Consider the following 12,663-nt stretch of genomic DNA (forward strand, 5'->3'; position numbering starts at 1 on the left):
AACAGGGGAAGTGTGGTCAGGAGAGGGAAACCTGGGAAGGGGGTGGTGGTGGTGGTGGTTTGCTCGGCCCTCCCCTGCACCTGCTGGCACAGGTGAGCAGCCCTCACATCACCAGAACCTAGCTCCCCAAGGCTCAAGGGAGATGGCAGCCCCGGGCCCCGCACCAACAGCTGTGTGACCTGAAGCCAACAGCTGGGCCTCTGGGCAGGAAGGTGGAGGTGAACTTGAACCTGGCAGGCTAGTCATGGGAGACAGCGCCTTGCATCTCCTCCTGGCAGGTTCCTCTCTGTTGCCATAAGGACTTCGGCGCTCAAGGGCAAGAACATGCTCACCAGAAGCCTTGGAGGAAACTTCTGAGGTCACTCCTCAGGGACAGTAGGAAGAGGAGCAGAAGGGGACACAGGGCAGGTGAGTTTCAACAGGTTCCAGACCAGGAAGGCCGGAGGGACATGCACCACAGGGTGGGGCGTGGAAGAACACACAATGGCCTGCCTGAGCCAACCCGGGTCCAGTCCAGCTCTGCAGGTTCTCCAGATACCTGCGTGCTCCCCGCCTGCTCTGAGCCTGAGTGCCCAGGGCTGCTGGGCTGGAGTCACCAGGACGGGGCTGCCTCCTCCACCTGCAGCCTTCACATGGGGCTGCCCGTGCTGGTCTCTGGGGTGACCTGTCACCCAGTGCTCACGATCCTGCCTGAGGTGCCCTGTCACACGCCAGCAGGACAGTGAAAGCCGCCCAGTGCCTTTAATGAGCTGCCTTGTTGGAGCTCCAGCTGATCTGCGGTATTTACAGATATTCCGCTAATGAGCGCCGACCGGAGGGGGAGCGGTGAGGGGTGGCGGGTGTCCAGGGAGAAGGGAGGACTAGCCAGCAGCTTAGAGTGGAGCAGACAGGAACCACCCCTTGCTGAGCACCTGCTGGGGTCCCAGGCCTCTCCTCCTCGTGACACAGCACCTCCACCCAAAGGTGAGGTAGAGGCTCAAGGAACCTGCCTGGGATGTCCAGGGATGGTTTGTCCAGTCCTGGCTGGTCACTTAGCGCAGTCCCTCTGGGACCTGCAAGTGCCCAGAGCCATCCAGGCAGCAGGCACAGCCTGTGGTGTGGGGAGGAGCAGCATTCCCACCCAGCCTAGGCACAAAGGACATAGCTACCACAAAGTGGGTGGCCATAACATCTCTGGGCCAGAGAGGGCGCTGACTTCCTGCATTCATCATAGATGGTCCAGGGTTCCCCCAGCCACCTCTTGGGGGTCTCTGCATCCCACCCCCTCTGCCCCAGTGCCCCTCCCTGCTCTGAGCCCAGTGGCATACCTTTGGCAGTGGTTTCACCCAGCTAGCCTGGGCTGGAGGCACAGCTTAGCTGGGACCAGGAGGTGGGAGCCCACCCTAGGGTTCAGAGAGAATGGGGCAGCAGCTGGAGGATCAGTGGTGGCCCAAAGGACACCAGGGCTTGAGACTTGTGAACCCCGCCTGTTGCGGGCACCTGAGGTCAGCGGCCAAGAGCATGTCTTGCCCACTCCAAGACACCCAGCCTCCTTGCCTGACTGCAGCGGTCGGGAGCAGTGACCGCTGAGCCAGAGGAGGAGGGGGACACCTCACCAGGCTTCCGAGCCCGTCCCTCCCCTTCTCCATCCTCAGGGTCGCGCCCCCTCCCCTCTGCTACCTGTCAAGATTAGCATCTCTTTAATTACAACGTCTGTGTTTCTCCAGGAGCTATGTAATTGTAATTCCTCCTGACAGCCCCCTATTGGAAACACAAGTCAGACATGCAGAACTTGCTTGAAGAGTTGAGTCTGGGGGTGGGAGGGGAGAAAACAACGCATTAATTGCTGAACGCGGCTAATTTCACTTTGATCTGGTAGCAGAAGGCAGGCTGACTTGGGCACAGTCTCCACGCAGCTCCCCCAGGCCCTCCCCTGCACCACAGATAAGAAAGCTGGGGCCAAAGAGAGACCTGGTGACCGCTGGCGGCAGTAGCTGACACCCAAGGCCGAGCCTGAGCCGGCCGGTGGACACCACGGGGTCTCCTTGCAGCAGCTGCTCGCTCAGAGGAACAAAAGCCAAGCCTTCCTCCTGCCTCCTAAGCGCTCGCTCGGGCCATCTGGGCTGCCGCCCGCCCTGCGGGGCTGCCGTGTTAGCAAGCACTGCCTGCCAGGGAGGCTTGTCCAGGACAAGGGGCCTGGGGAGACCCTCCTCCGACGGTGGGACCTGGGCCCTCAGCAACTAGAATGTGGGCACAGCCTCCCTGAGCTGCCATCTGCAGCCGCTAGGCTGCAAGGCGAAGGGGACAAGCACCCAGAGTGGCAGACAGGGTCTGGCTGGCCTCTCTCCCAAGCCCTCCTCCATGCATACATTAAAAAAAAAAATTTTTTTAATGCAGTGTGTGCCCCATCCCTGTTGATCTCTGTGTGCCCACGATTGCTCAGAGCCCAGCTCCTGGCTCTGCTGTCCTGCATAGCCCCAGCAGGTGTAGATGGTGCCTGCCCGTCCCTGCCCAAACCCCATGTGCCTCCTTCACCCCAGCTGTGATAGCAAGCATGCTAACGGCCAGTCCATGTCCAGGCCCCACGTTGCCTGCCCCCCCCCACAAGTGCAGAGACTGGGAGGGCGGGGATGTCACGCCCTTGCCGTACACAGCCCAGAGCAGGTGCTGCTGGGCCCTGCGGCACAGGTGTGAGCAGCTTGGATAAGGCCAAGCCTCAATGGAGAGTAAGCGTGAGTAACACCCAGTCAGCAAGGTGGCTTAAGACGGGCGTGTGCTAGAGCCAAGGGGGAACCACTGAGTGGGCCAGTGGCCGAGGGCCATTTCCGGTTCTGCAAAGTGGAGAAAGGTGAAGAGGGTGCTGTTGATCCCGTATTCCAGAGGCAGGAATAGAAATGCCAGGCCAGACCAGTGTCTCACAGGCCCTTTAGGGTGGGGGAAGGTGCAAGCATCTGCCGCCGTGGCCCGGCTGGCACCCAGTCAGATATCAGATCCTCAGTACACCTGTGGGCCACTGGCCAGCCAAGCTCAGAGAGCTGCTCAGGACCGCCCGGCTGGGAGGCTGCAAACGCCACGTGTGGCCCTGCCCAGTGCCAGCGGTCACTGTGACTTCAGGGACTACCACAGTGCCCTGCTTGCCCAGAACCCAGTGTTGGCAGCCAATGCACGGCTCCTCGTGTTCCATCCTGGAGGTTCCCTGCCGCCGAGCAAGGGGAAGACTGACCCCACACTGCCTTCCTCTGCCTGTCTCGCCTCAGACGCCTCAGACCTGCACAGGGGGCTCAGTCCCTTCCCAGCCACTGTCACTACCCCTCCCCTGGTATGACACACATCGCTGCACTCCTAGCTCCTTCGTCTTGGTGTGGGACCTTAAAAAAAAAGTATTTATTTAATTTGAAAGAGAAATCTTCCATCCACTTGTTCGCTCCCCAAATGGCCATGGTGGCCAGGCTGGGCTGATCCAAAGCCAGGATCTTCTCGGTCCCCCACGTGGGTGCAGGAACCCGAGGACTTGGACCATCCTCCGCTGCTTCCCCAGGCCATTAGCAGGGAGCTGGATTGACAGTGAAACAGCTGGGACTTGAACCAGTGCCCATGTGGGTTTCTAGCACCACAGACAGCAGCCTTACCCACTATGCCACAGCCCTCCCCCCTTGGCATATACTTTCTCAGGAGCCCTATTTGACACGATGTGTCCCTTGTCACTCAAACAACAAGGAAGACATCTCTTAAGGAATCATGCCGGTCCCAGGAGTGGAGAACCTTGCCTTCCTTTGCATACCCCCCCCACACACACCTGAGTCCTGAGCTGGCTGAGTCCTGAGCCCTCTGGGGACAGAGGGGCATGTCCAGGCTGAGACCGGACAGAGCTGGGTGTGACTGTAGCAGCTCCTTATAGGCTCTGTGGGCCTCGGCCTTCCTACTCTGTGAAATGGGTGCACTGGTACACTGGTTTGAGAACTGGCTGGAGTACCTGCTCCTCACCTCCCCGGGAGCAGGAGCTTGAGATTTGAGGTCCATTTCAACAAGATGCAGCGGCTGATGAGAGTTGGGAAATGTCGGGGCTCCCTACCCCTCCCTCACTCAGGTGGAAAGCGGAGGGGTGGAGAGGGGGAGGGGCTTGAGCAGGATGGTTGTAGCAGGGGTGGATCCCTTGGCCCAGAGTGGCTTCCATCAAGGTCAGCACCCACTTTGCATTCAGACTCAGGGAGTGCAGGGTTTTGGGGTCCCCTCTGAGTAAGCCAGAGTTCTCCTAATTTCAGAGGCTTGGAGAAAGGGGTTGAAAACCCAAGACTTGGTTGCCATGAAGACTGCCTGTGGACAGTTCACACCCGACAGAGAAGGGGTGTACTGGGCTGTGCTGCCCCCAGCCCTTCATCCCTTACGCCTGCTGAAGTCTGGGGGCTCCCACTGATAAAGGCCCCGGGAACAGACACCGGGCCACACCTACTGCTTGTCGTGAAAGAGCTTGACGACCCCAGGACAGCTGAACAGGTACACCCTGGAAGCCCAGATGCCTGAGAGGCGGGGGGTGGGAGAGGGGAGGAGCGCCGAGGAGGGGGGGGTGGGGGGGGAGAGGGCAGAGGAGGAGCCCGGGATAGCGCCATTGACAGAGCCGGGGCAAGGGCAGGCAGAGACCGGCCAGGCGGGCTCCAAGCCCTCGGTGCACAGCCCCGGCTCCCAGCCCTCCGCCCGGCGCTCCGTGCCGCACCCCCAGCCTTTGTCCTGTGGCTGCAGCCGGTGTCCGTGGGCCGGGAGCGCCCCCTGCCGCCCGTAGAGGGTCAGGCAGCGGAGGGCGCTCAGCTTTGCTGTGGCAGCAGGTGGAGCGGGACCCGGGAGCCCCGGGCAGTGTCAGCCAAGCCCTGGGTTCTGAGACCCCTGAGCAGATGTCTCCCCACTCCCAGGCGGGCCCCAGTCTCTGACCCCCACACCCTAGGCAAGTCAGGGGCTGTCAGAGCGAGCAGGGAGGAGTGTAGAGCAGTGGCCTGCCACATGGGCAGCCCTGCTGGCCTCTGCTCCCAGATTAACTGCCAAGTTTCAGATTTTTCGAAAGAAGCCAGAAAATCCGGATTTTCATGGGCTGACACAGCCCAATAGCTTTCTCCAAACTGTGTGTGCGTGTGTGTGTGTGTGTGTGTGTGTAGGGATGGGGGTTGGGAAACCATTTGCCCCTTAGGCACTGGTTAGAAATGTGAAAGATGTAGGCTGTAGGCTCTGTCCCTGCTGTCTGAATGAGCAGCCCGACATGCTGTGCCTCACCTGGGTGGTAAGGCTGCCCTGTTCATCCTCCCATGATGTCTAAGTGGGCTCCCCCATCCCTGGTTACTGAGTCCAGGGCGGGGCGGGGCTCCTCAGAGAGGCCTTGGGGAACTTTGGGAACTGGGAGCCAAGAGTTGGCTCGTGCCTGGGAGCAGAGGTAAAGTCCCCTGGAAAGGCGGAGCAGGAGGCCTTGGAGCTGGCCAGGGAGGAAACCAGGAGCTGGAACCTAGAGAGGGACTGAGCCCCTTTGTCTCTCCCTGACCACTTCCTGTAACCTGAAACCAGACAGCCTGGAGGGGGCGGGGCTAGATGACCCTGGACATGACCCTAGACAGGTCAGGTTCACTGGGACCCTAGCAGAGGAGGAGGGGACAATGGAAGCTGCTGTGGACCTAGAGGGAGAGGGTGGGGACTAGAAGGGGGAGGTGTAGGGTGCCCCAACCTAGAGGGAGAGGGTGGAGACTAGAAGGGGGAGGTGTAGGGTGCCCCACCCCCAGCTGGCTGCTAGGCTTTTCACATAAACAGTGTTATTCCAGGATCATGACCAAACTCAGCTTGCTCCTGCTCATCTGCCCCTAGCTTCTGATGTACCCCATTAGCTGTATGTGCACCCCCATGATGCCTCTGCTCCCCCAACTCTGGCTAACACCTCTGTGGGGCAGGGGCTTTCCTGGGGAGCAGGCTGCAGAAGGCGTCTGCGAGCAGGAATAGGGCCACGTGCATCCAAAGCAGCAGGTCGTGTCCCAGGGCTCCGGGAAGCCGGCGGGGCCGACGCGTGGATCACCGGGTGTATGCAGCGATGGGGGGCAGGACAGGGCAGCCGGAAGGGACTGGCACCGACAGAATGTGATGTAACCTATAAAAAATTTAATTAACTCTCTACCAATGGACTTAAAGGGATTTCTATAAGGTATTGTTGAGTGAGAAAAGCAATTTGGAGATAAGTATGTAACATACGATCCCATTTGTCTAGAACAATGAGCAAAATACTCAGCGAGCGTGCGCACACGCGTCTATATGCCAGCGCCGGGTTTTGTTCACACAGAGGAGGCCGCAGAAGCGTGTGCGCTGGCTTGTTAACACAGGTTTCTGCTCCATTAGAACCCATTGCGGGGGGGAAGGGACACCGAGAATAGGAGACAAACAACAGGAGGTGTCCCTTAAAAGATGTCTAACCACAGTTACCCATGTCCCCAATACCCACCCGCGCAGCAGCCAGGCGTGGCGCACCTGCTCGCCAGGCATCCGTGTCCGTCTGCGTGGCAGCCTCTAGCCATGCCCTACTCTTACACCAAGGGGCTCTTCCCAGCCAATCTATTCACACAGCCTGCCTTCTCAGGGTCTCTAGCACCCCAAGACTGAGCCCACGCCTCGCTACACCAGCCCCGCCCACCTCTGCAGCCTCGGGCCTCCCTGCCTCCTGTTCGCTGCCCAGTGGCCAGGCTCCAGCCTGCCCTGCTCCCGGCTCTGAGCCCACGCACCTGTCGGAGCCAGCTTGCTGCTCACTGCTCCCTGCTGTATATTCCAGTCACTGTTAGCAGCACTTGGCATGCATGGAAAGCGTTTGCTCCTCAGAGCAAGTCCATCAGAGAATGTAATATTCTTGGTTTATATTTTGCAGAAGGGAAAAACAGAAACATACAAAGTCATTTTCCTTGTGGCCACGTGGCGAGTACATAGCACAAATGGTCCCCAAGCCTGCATCCCTGCCCCCTCCCTGCGTTTGACCCTGGCTGGGGCCTTAGGGCACACTATTCTTGGTCCTGGAGTTCCCATTAGCTTCTTCCTTTCCTGGGCTTCAATCCTGATCTCCACTAGAAACCAACCAAGATATCACCTCCTCCAGGAAGCCTCCTCTGCTCTTCCCACCATCTTCCAAGTCATGTGCACCTGTCATCACTGGGTGTCCAGCCAGGCCAGGCACTCTTTGAAGGCAGGGGTCTCATTTTTCTCATTTGAAAAACTAGTCCCAAGAAACCAACACAAAATTCAGAACTCTGTCTCCAGCTACCACAGGAAAGGAGGAACATCAGGACCTGGGACAGGCCAGGATACCCTTGGTCCCCTGGGGAGAGAGGGACAGGCCTGTTTCAGGACCACGGAGAGCTCACCGGCTGCATGAGCTTCCCTGGGTTCCCGGTCTCTGGGCTCGGTTCCTTGTTTAATGGACTGCTCTGAGCTCCCGCCTGCACCCGCCTCTGCAGACTTGGGTGTTTGCTGGATGGACAGAGTGCCAGATGGATGGACAGGGACAGAGGAGGAGTCTCCATGCCACGATCAGCCAGTCCCAGTGCCCCACCAGCAGCCTCACACCGCAGCCAGTATATACCTTTTAACCAGCAAAATGTTTTAGAAGTAGTCAGGCTATTGGAACCAGCTCTAAATCTGTGTGTTTTCTTGAATTATTGAACTAGAAAGAAGCGAAAACATCAAAATACTCTCTTTGTACCAGGCACGGATTGAACGGCTGCCCCATTCGGTCCCCCACAATGATGAAGCCCGTGGAAGGGAGAGTGGATTGAAAAGGAAAGAGGCTCAGCGGGGCACCTCAGCAGACCACAGGCGAGCCTGCTCAACAGTTCCCCACTCCGGAGAGGAGAGCAGAGTGAGATTGACAGGTGAGCGGCTGGGGGAGGGGGAGGCCCTGGGCCGGTGCAGGTTGAGACACAAAGCTGTGCTCTGCTATCTGCTTCTACTCTGCCCCCCAACCACCACCACCACCACAGGTCACAGGTGCAGAGCCCCTGTTGCACAGCTGTCGCCACAAGCTGCCACTGAACTGCCCACACACCGGTCGCTGTTTGAGGGAGGATGAGTGGGTGGGCTATAACCAAAGGGACAAAGAGAAGCCAGGTTCTGGGAATCCACACACATGCTGGAGGCTGGAGAGGGAGCTGGGGCGCACCCCACCCCCCCGCCAGCCATCTCCACTGCAAACACGGAACACAAGGGCCTGGGTTGAGGGAGGGAACGTGAGAGCGGCCAGTGAGTCAGACTCAAGGCCATGGGGGTGCAGCCTGCCTCGTTCTGCTCTCCGCGCGTGCACAGTCCACGTTAGCAGCCCGAGTGCCTCCCACCACCTCCTTCGGAGCCAAGCCCGGCTCTTCACCCAGCACAGGTTCCTGGTGACTGATGGGGCTCCGGCGGCTCCTTGTTACTGACCTGGGGCGGGAGAGGATCAGCAGTGGGTCTGCCGTTTGCTCTCTACCCCCTCCAGCCCTCCGCACATGTACGCGTTCCCCTCAGTTCCTCCCTTCTCTCTAGCTTCTCACTTTTGACATTTATCGGTACCGTCAGTTTGGGGCTTCCGAGAGCAGCCACTCTTGTGTTCACAGACATTTGGGGTCTCAGCCCGCAGGCTCTGCTGAGAAACCGGGGGCTGGGGAGTTACTGTGCTAACTGCCCCGCTTGGATGAGCAAGGCCCGCTTCACACCCTGCCCGCAACACATCCACCCCAGCTTCTCTTCCTAACCCTCACTCCTTGCTCTGTTCCGCCTCTCCAGGCCCTGATGGACAGCCTGCTCTGGACCTCTTTGTCTCCCAGCTGAGCTTGCCTGGCCCCAGCCCCGGGCCCTGCCCGCTGTCCTCTCAGGAGCAAACCCCTCCCCTGCCCGATGCTAATGGGAGCCCCCGATACCCACCCCGTAGTGCAGAGGGGCAGACCGAGGCAGGGGACTGGCACGCAGCTTAGGAGAGCCCGGACCCAAGCGGTTGATTGTCAGTAGCTCTATGACTTCTCAGATACACGCCAGTTCATTCATGCTAACTAATCCTTTATTAAACCAGCATTTGCTGGTGTTCACGGTGTGCCAGGCCCTCTGCTGGGCACTGGGGGTACAGTGACAGATCTGGCATAGCCCCTCCCCCTGCCACTTCCCCACGCTTAAAACTCGGTTGCAATGAATAGACACCTGCCAGGGCAAGGGGTCAGTGCCGTGATAGGTCCAGGGGGCCAGGGAGGGCCACCAAGGCTGTGACCAGGATCCTCCCTGGCATACGCAGAGGCCCTTCTGGGGCAGGCAGTGAGGCAGGTGTGGGGCACGGCCCTGCGCCAGAAGGGGATGAGGATGGCGTGGTACGCCCCGGCCCCGGCCCCCACCACGGCAGCACGGCAGGCTCACACAATGAAAGCTAATTCCTTCGTTGTAATGACTGGAAGAATTGCTGGCTTTTGACTCCTCGCATAATTACCGTGAGACCTCCGTAGAGTAATTCACCAGATAATTACATGGTAGCGGGTGGGGGTGGGATTCTTCTCTGGAAGGTAAAGAGGTAGCATTTAATTTTGAGGGGGAAGCCTAATCCTATAATTACTCAGTAAAGTCCCGGATTCTCACCAACCCAATTCCTTAGGGCCAGCTTGACCCACAGAACCAAACCAAACAGGAACTCTTCCCCAGGACAGGAACCAGGGTCACCTCAGAGCCTCTCAGCAGGTGCACCAGCCTTGGAGCCTTGAACTAGAGAGAGAGAAATACGTAGGCTGGGCATAGGCCCTGATATTGTCTGCCAGCATCAGAACTGACAGGAGAAGGCTTAGCCGCCCCTTAGTCGGGTCAGTGTTTCCAAGTGGTCACCTCAGGGCCACATGGGCTCTCTCAGACCCGGCTTCCTTCTCCACTTCAGACACCGTTCGCCTAGCATTGCCCAGACCCAGAGCTGTGAAAATGCAGAGGCCACTTACTGCTCATGCTTCTGCCATCTGCTCAGTCCTACCCACAGCCAGCAGTGACCCTGCAGGCAAGTTGGGGCTCCTGGTGAGGCAGCAGGCGATTCCTCCAGGCGATTCCTGGAGCAAGCATGGAAAGGCACAGGACGTTGGAGGCCACACGGGGACTCATGGGCAGTTAGGTGGTGCCGTAAGGAGACTAGATGTAGGGTGGGGTTACGAACTCCACCCCCTTCTTGCGAGGCTGTGTGTGATGTGGCACAGGTCTGTGGCTGTTGTCGTTTTGCCATGGCCTGCCCAGGGGTTGCCACAGGATTTATAAGATGCCACTCACGAGGTCCCATGCCTACTAGATGTGTCAACTGAATCTGGCTCCTCTGTTAACTGAGCCAGTTTGTTAGTGATGGGTGACGTTTGATGCCCGTCCCCCAGGAGCTGTCAGCCTAATAGAGGGTACAACCCTGACCACAGTGCAGGACACACCCCCAGCAGGATCTGGGGGTTGGGCAGCCCGCATCTGAGTTGGTGCGCCTCCTGCAGCAGCTGTGTGGCCACTCAGCAAGGTAGAGGGCAGGGCGTGCGCTGCTTGGCTAAACACACAGCAAGGTGGAGGGCAGGGCGTGCGCTGCTTGGCTAAACACACAGCAAAGTGGAGGGCAGGGCGTGCGCTGCTTGGCTAAACACACAGCCAGCCCCTTGTACCATCCTTCCCAAGCCTTGGCCCCCATTGTCCGGGGAGTTTGTTCTGTGCTACTCCCTGTTGTTCATATCACAGGCAAATGAGCCAGTTTCCTCTTATTTCCTGGATAGTAAAGTATTCAGTGACACAGAAATTCTTTTTCAAATCGGACACTGCCCCATGGAGGAGTCTAAGGCATCCCCTGCTCCCTTCAGCCCCACCCAAGACTCCCAGGCAGGACTGAATTCTGCTACTCTTATCCAGGGCTGGCCTTATGGCATAGCAGGTTGAACCTCTGCCTACAATGCCAGCATCTCATATATATGCCAGTTCAGGACCCAACTGCTCCACTTCCAATCCAGCTCCTTGCTAATGCACCTGGGAAGATAGCAGAAGATGGTCTTTGGGCCCCTGTACCCACATGAGAGACCTGGAAGAAGCTCCTGGCTCCTGCCTTCAGCCTGGCCAAGTTGTTGTGGCTGTTAGGGGAATAAATTAGGAGATCTCTGTCTCTCCTCCTCTCTCAGTAACTCTGCCTTGCAAATAAATTAAAAAAATTTTAAGTTAAGGTATTATTAGATAATTATACCCTCTTTTGAACAATTAGAATGTTATAAGTGAGCTAAAGTTCCCTGTGTCCTCCGATGTTAAAATATTATTTGAAAAGCAGAGCAGCAGAAGTAGAGACAGAGAGATCTTCCACCTGTTGATTCATTCCCAAGATGGCTGCAATAGCTGGCCAGGAGCCAGGAGCTTCTTCTAGGTCTCCTACATGGATAGGAGCCCAATACTTGGGGCGTCCTCTGCTGCTTTCCCAGGCACATTAGCAGGGAGCTGGATTGGAAGTAGAGCATCCAGGACTTGAACCAGCGCCTCTATGGGATCCTGACGCCACAGATAGCAGCCGGCCCCTGTTTTATTTTGATTTTGTTTTATTTTTTTAATTATTTGAGAAGCAGAGAGCAAGCTCCCATGTGCTGGTTCACTCCCCCTCACTGTCTGCCAGCATCTCTGCACTGGGCCGATTGAAAGGCAGAAGCCAGGAAAGCCAAAGCATGTGCCAAAACAGGGTGACAGAGGGCAGCAGGGCACACCCTGCCAATGAGAAGGAGCTTGGTTCTTAGGGCTCAGAGCTGGGAGAAAGCAAGGTGTGAGCTGGGGTGGGCAGGCATAGCCTGAATGGGGGTGTCCTTGAGTGCCAGCTTGAGCAAAGACCCCAGCAGTGATGTAGTTGGGGGAGGTGTAGCCAGTGGGGGATGGTCCTGGGCAAAGGTGCTGGGCAGATGGCAGGTGTGTGTTGACTGAGAGAGGGTATGTGGCAGTGGCCCCTGGAGACCTGCAGGTCGCCCTGGGCCTTTGGCACAGGCCCCGCGCTCGCTGAGCGGTAGGAAAGCAGAGGTGGCCAGAGCGCCCAGAGAGGACTGTGCTGTGCAGGGCAAACAGCCATGGCCCCACTTGTTCAGCTTCTAATCTCCCAGCATTGTCCTTGCCAGCAGGAGGCACAAGCCTGCTAGAAGGGGATTTACTCTGCTATCAGCAGGCAAAGCACACCAGCAGCCCCAGGGCCCCTGAGGGCCCCAGCCCATTCCCAGAGGCCCCCCTGTTCATCCCCATCAGGAACTGTCCTTCAGAGAAGGAACTGTCCTGGTAAGCAGAGGCCAGTTCCCGCAGACAGCAGGAGCTTAATCATCACTTCTCCAGTGGCCCCAGGTCAGCTGCAAGCTGAGTCTGTGTGCTAGAGGAACAGGCCCTTGCTGTTGGATCCTCTGGTATGGGAGGGGGAGCATTTCCACCCAAGGAACGTGGCTGGGAAGAGACAGGTGGGTTGGGGTGATGAGTGACACTGGGGCCTCTGGGATTGGCCAAGCCCTGGAAGGAGGAGCCCACCTGCACCTCACGGGAGTTCAGCTCCACTGTGAATCTCTGGCCTCCTGGCCTCAAGCCGGCCCTTGCACGGGACCTTCTTTTGGGGCCCTGGGGTGACTGGGAGCCACCCAGGGCTGACTCAGGAGGACCCTGTTGGCCTCTTAGGGAACACCCCCCCACTTTGGAGAGAGGTCAGCCAGTCCACAAGCA

At 58.2% G+C, this 12,663-nt stretch overlaps 1 long non-coding RNA gene across 1 annotated transcript in view; it reads left to right on the forward strand.

Annotated features, from left to right (window-relative positions):
* The first annotated feature begins 315 nt into the window (after window positions 1-315).
* LOC131482828 (uncharacterized) overlaps window positions 316-12,663 on the forward strand; it is a 34,764-nt gene continuing 22,416 nt past the window's right edge. The window contains exons 1-2 of the long non-coding RNA XR_009247332.1: window positions 316-408; window positions 7,691-7,856. This is a non-coding gene — a long non-coding RNA (uncharacterized LOC131482828). The remainder of the gene's footprint in view (window positions 409-7,690; window positions 7,857-12,663) is intronic.

This window comes from Ochotona princeps, chromosome 21 (genome assembly GCF_030435755.1).
Source record: "Ochotona princeps isolate mOchPri1 chromosome 21, mOchPri1.hap1, whole genome shotgun sequence".
NCBI classification, from domain to species: Eukaryota; Metazoa; Chordata; class Mammalia; order Lagomorpha; family Ochotonidae; genus Ochotona; species Ochotona princeps.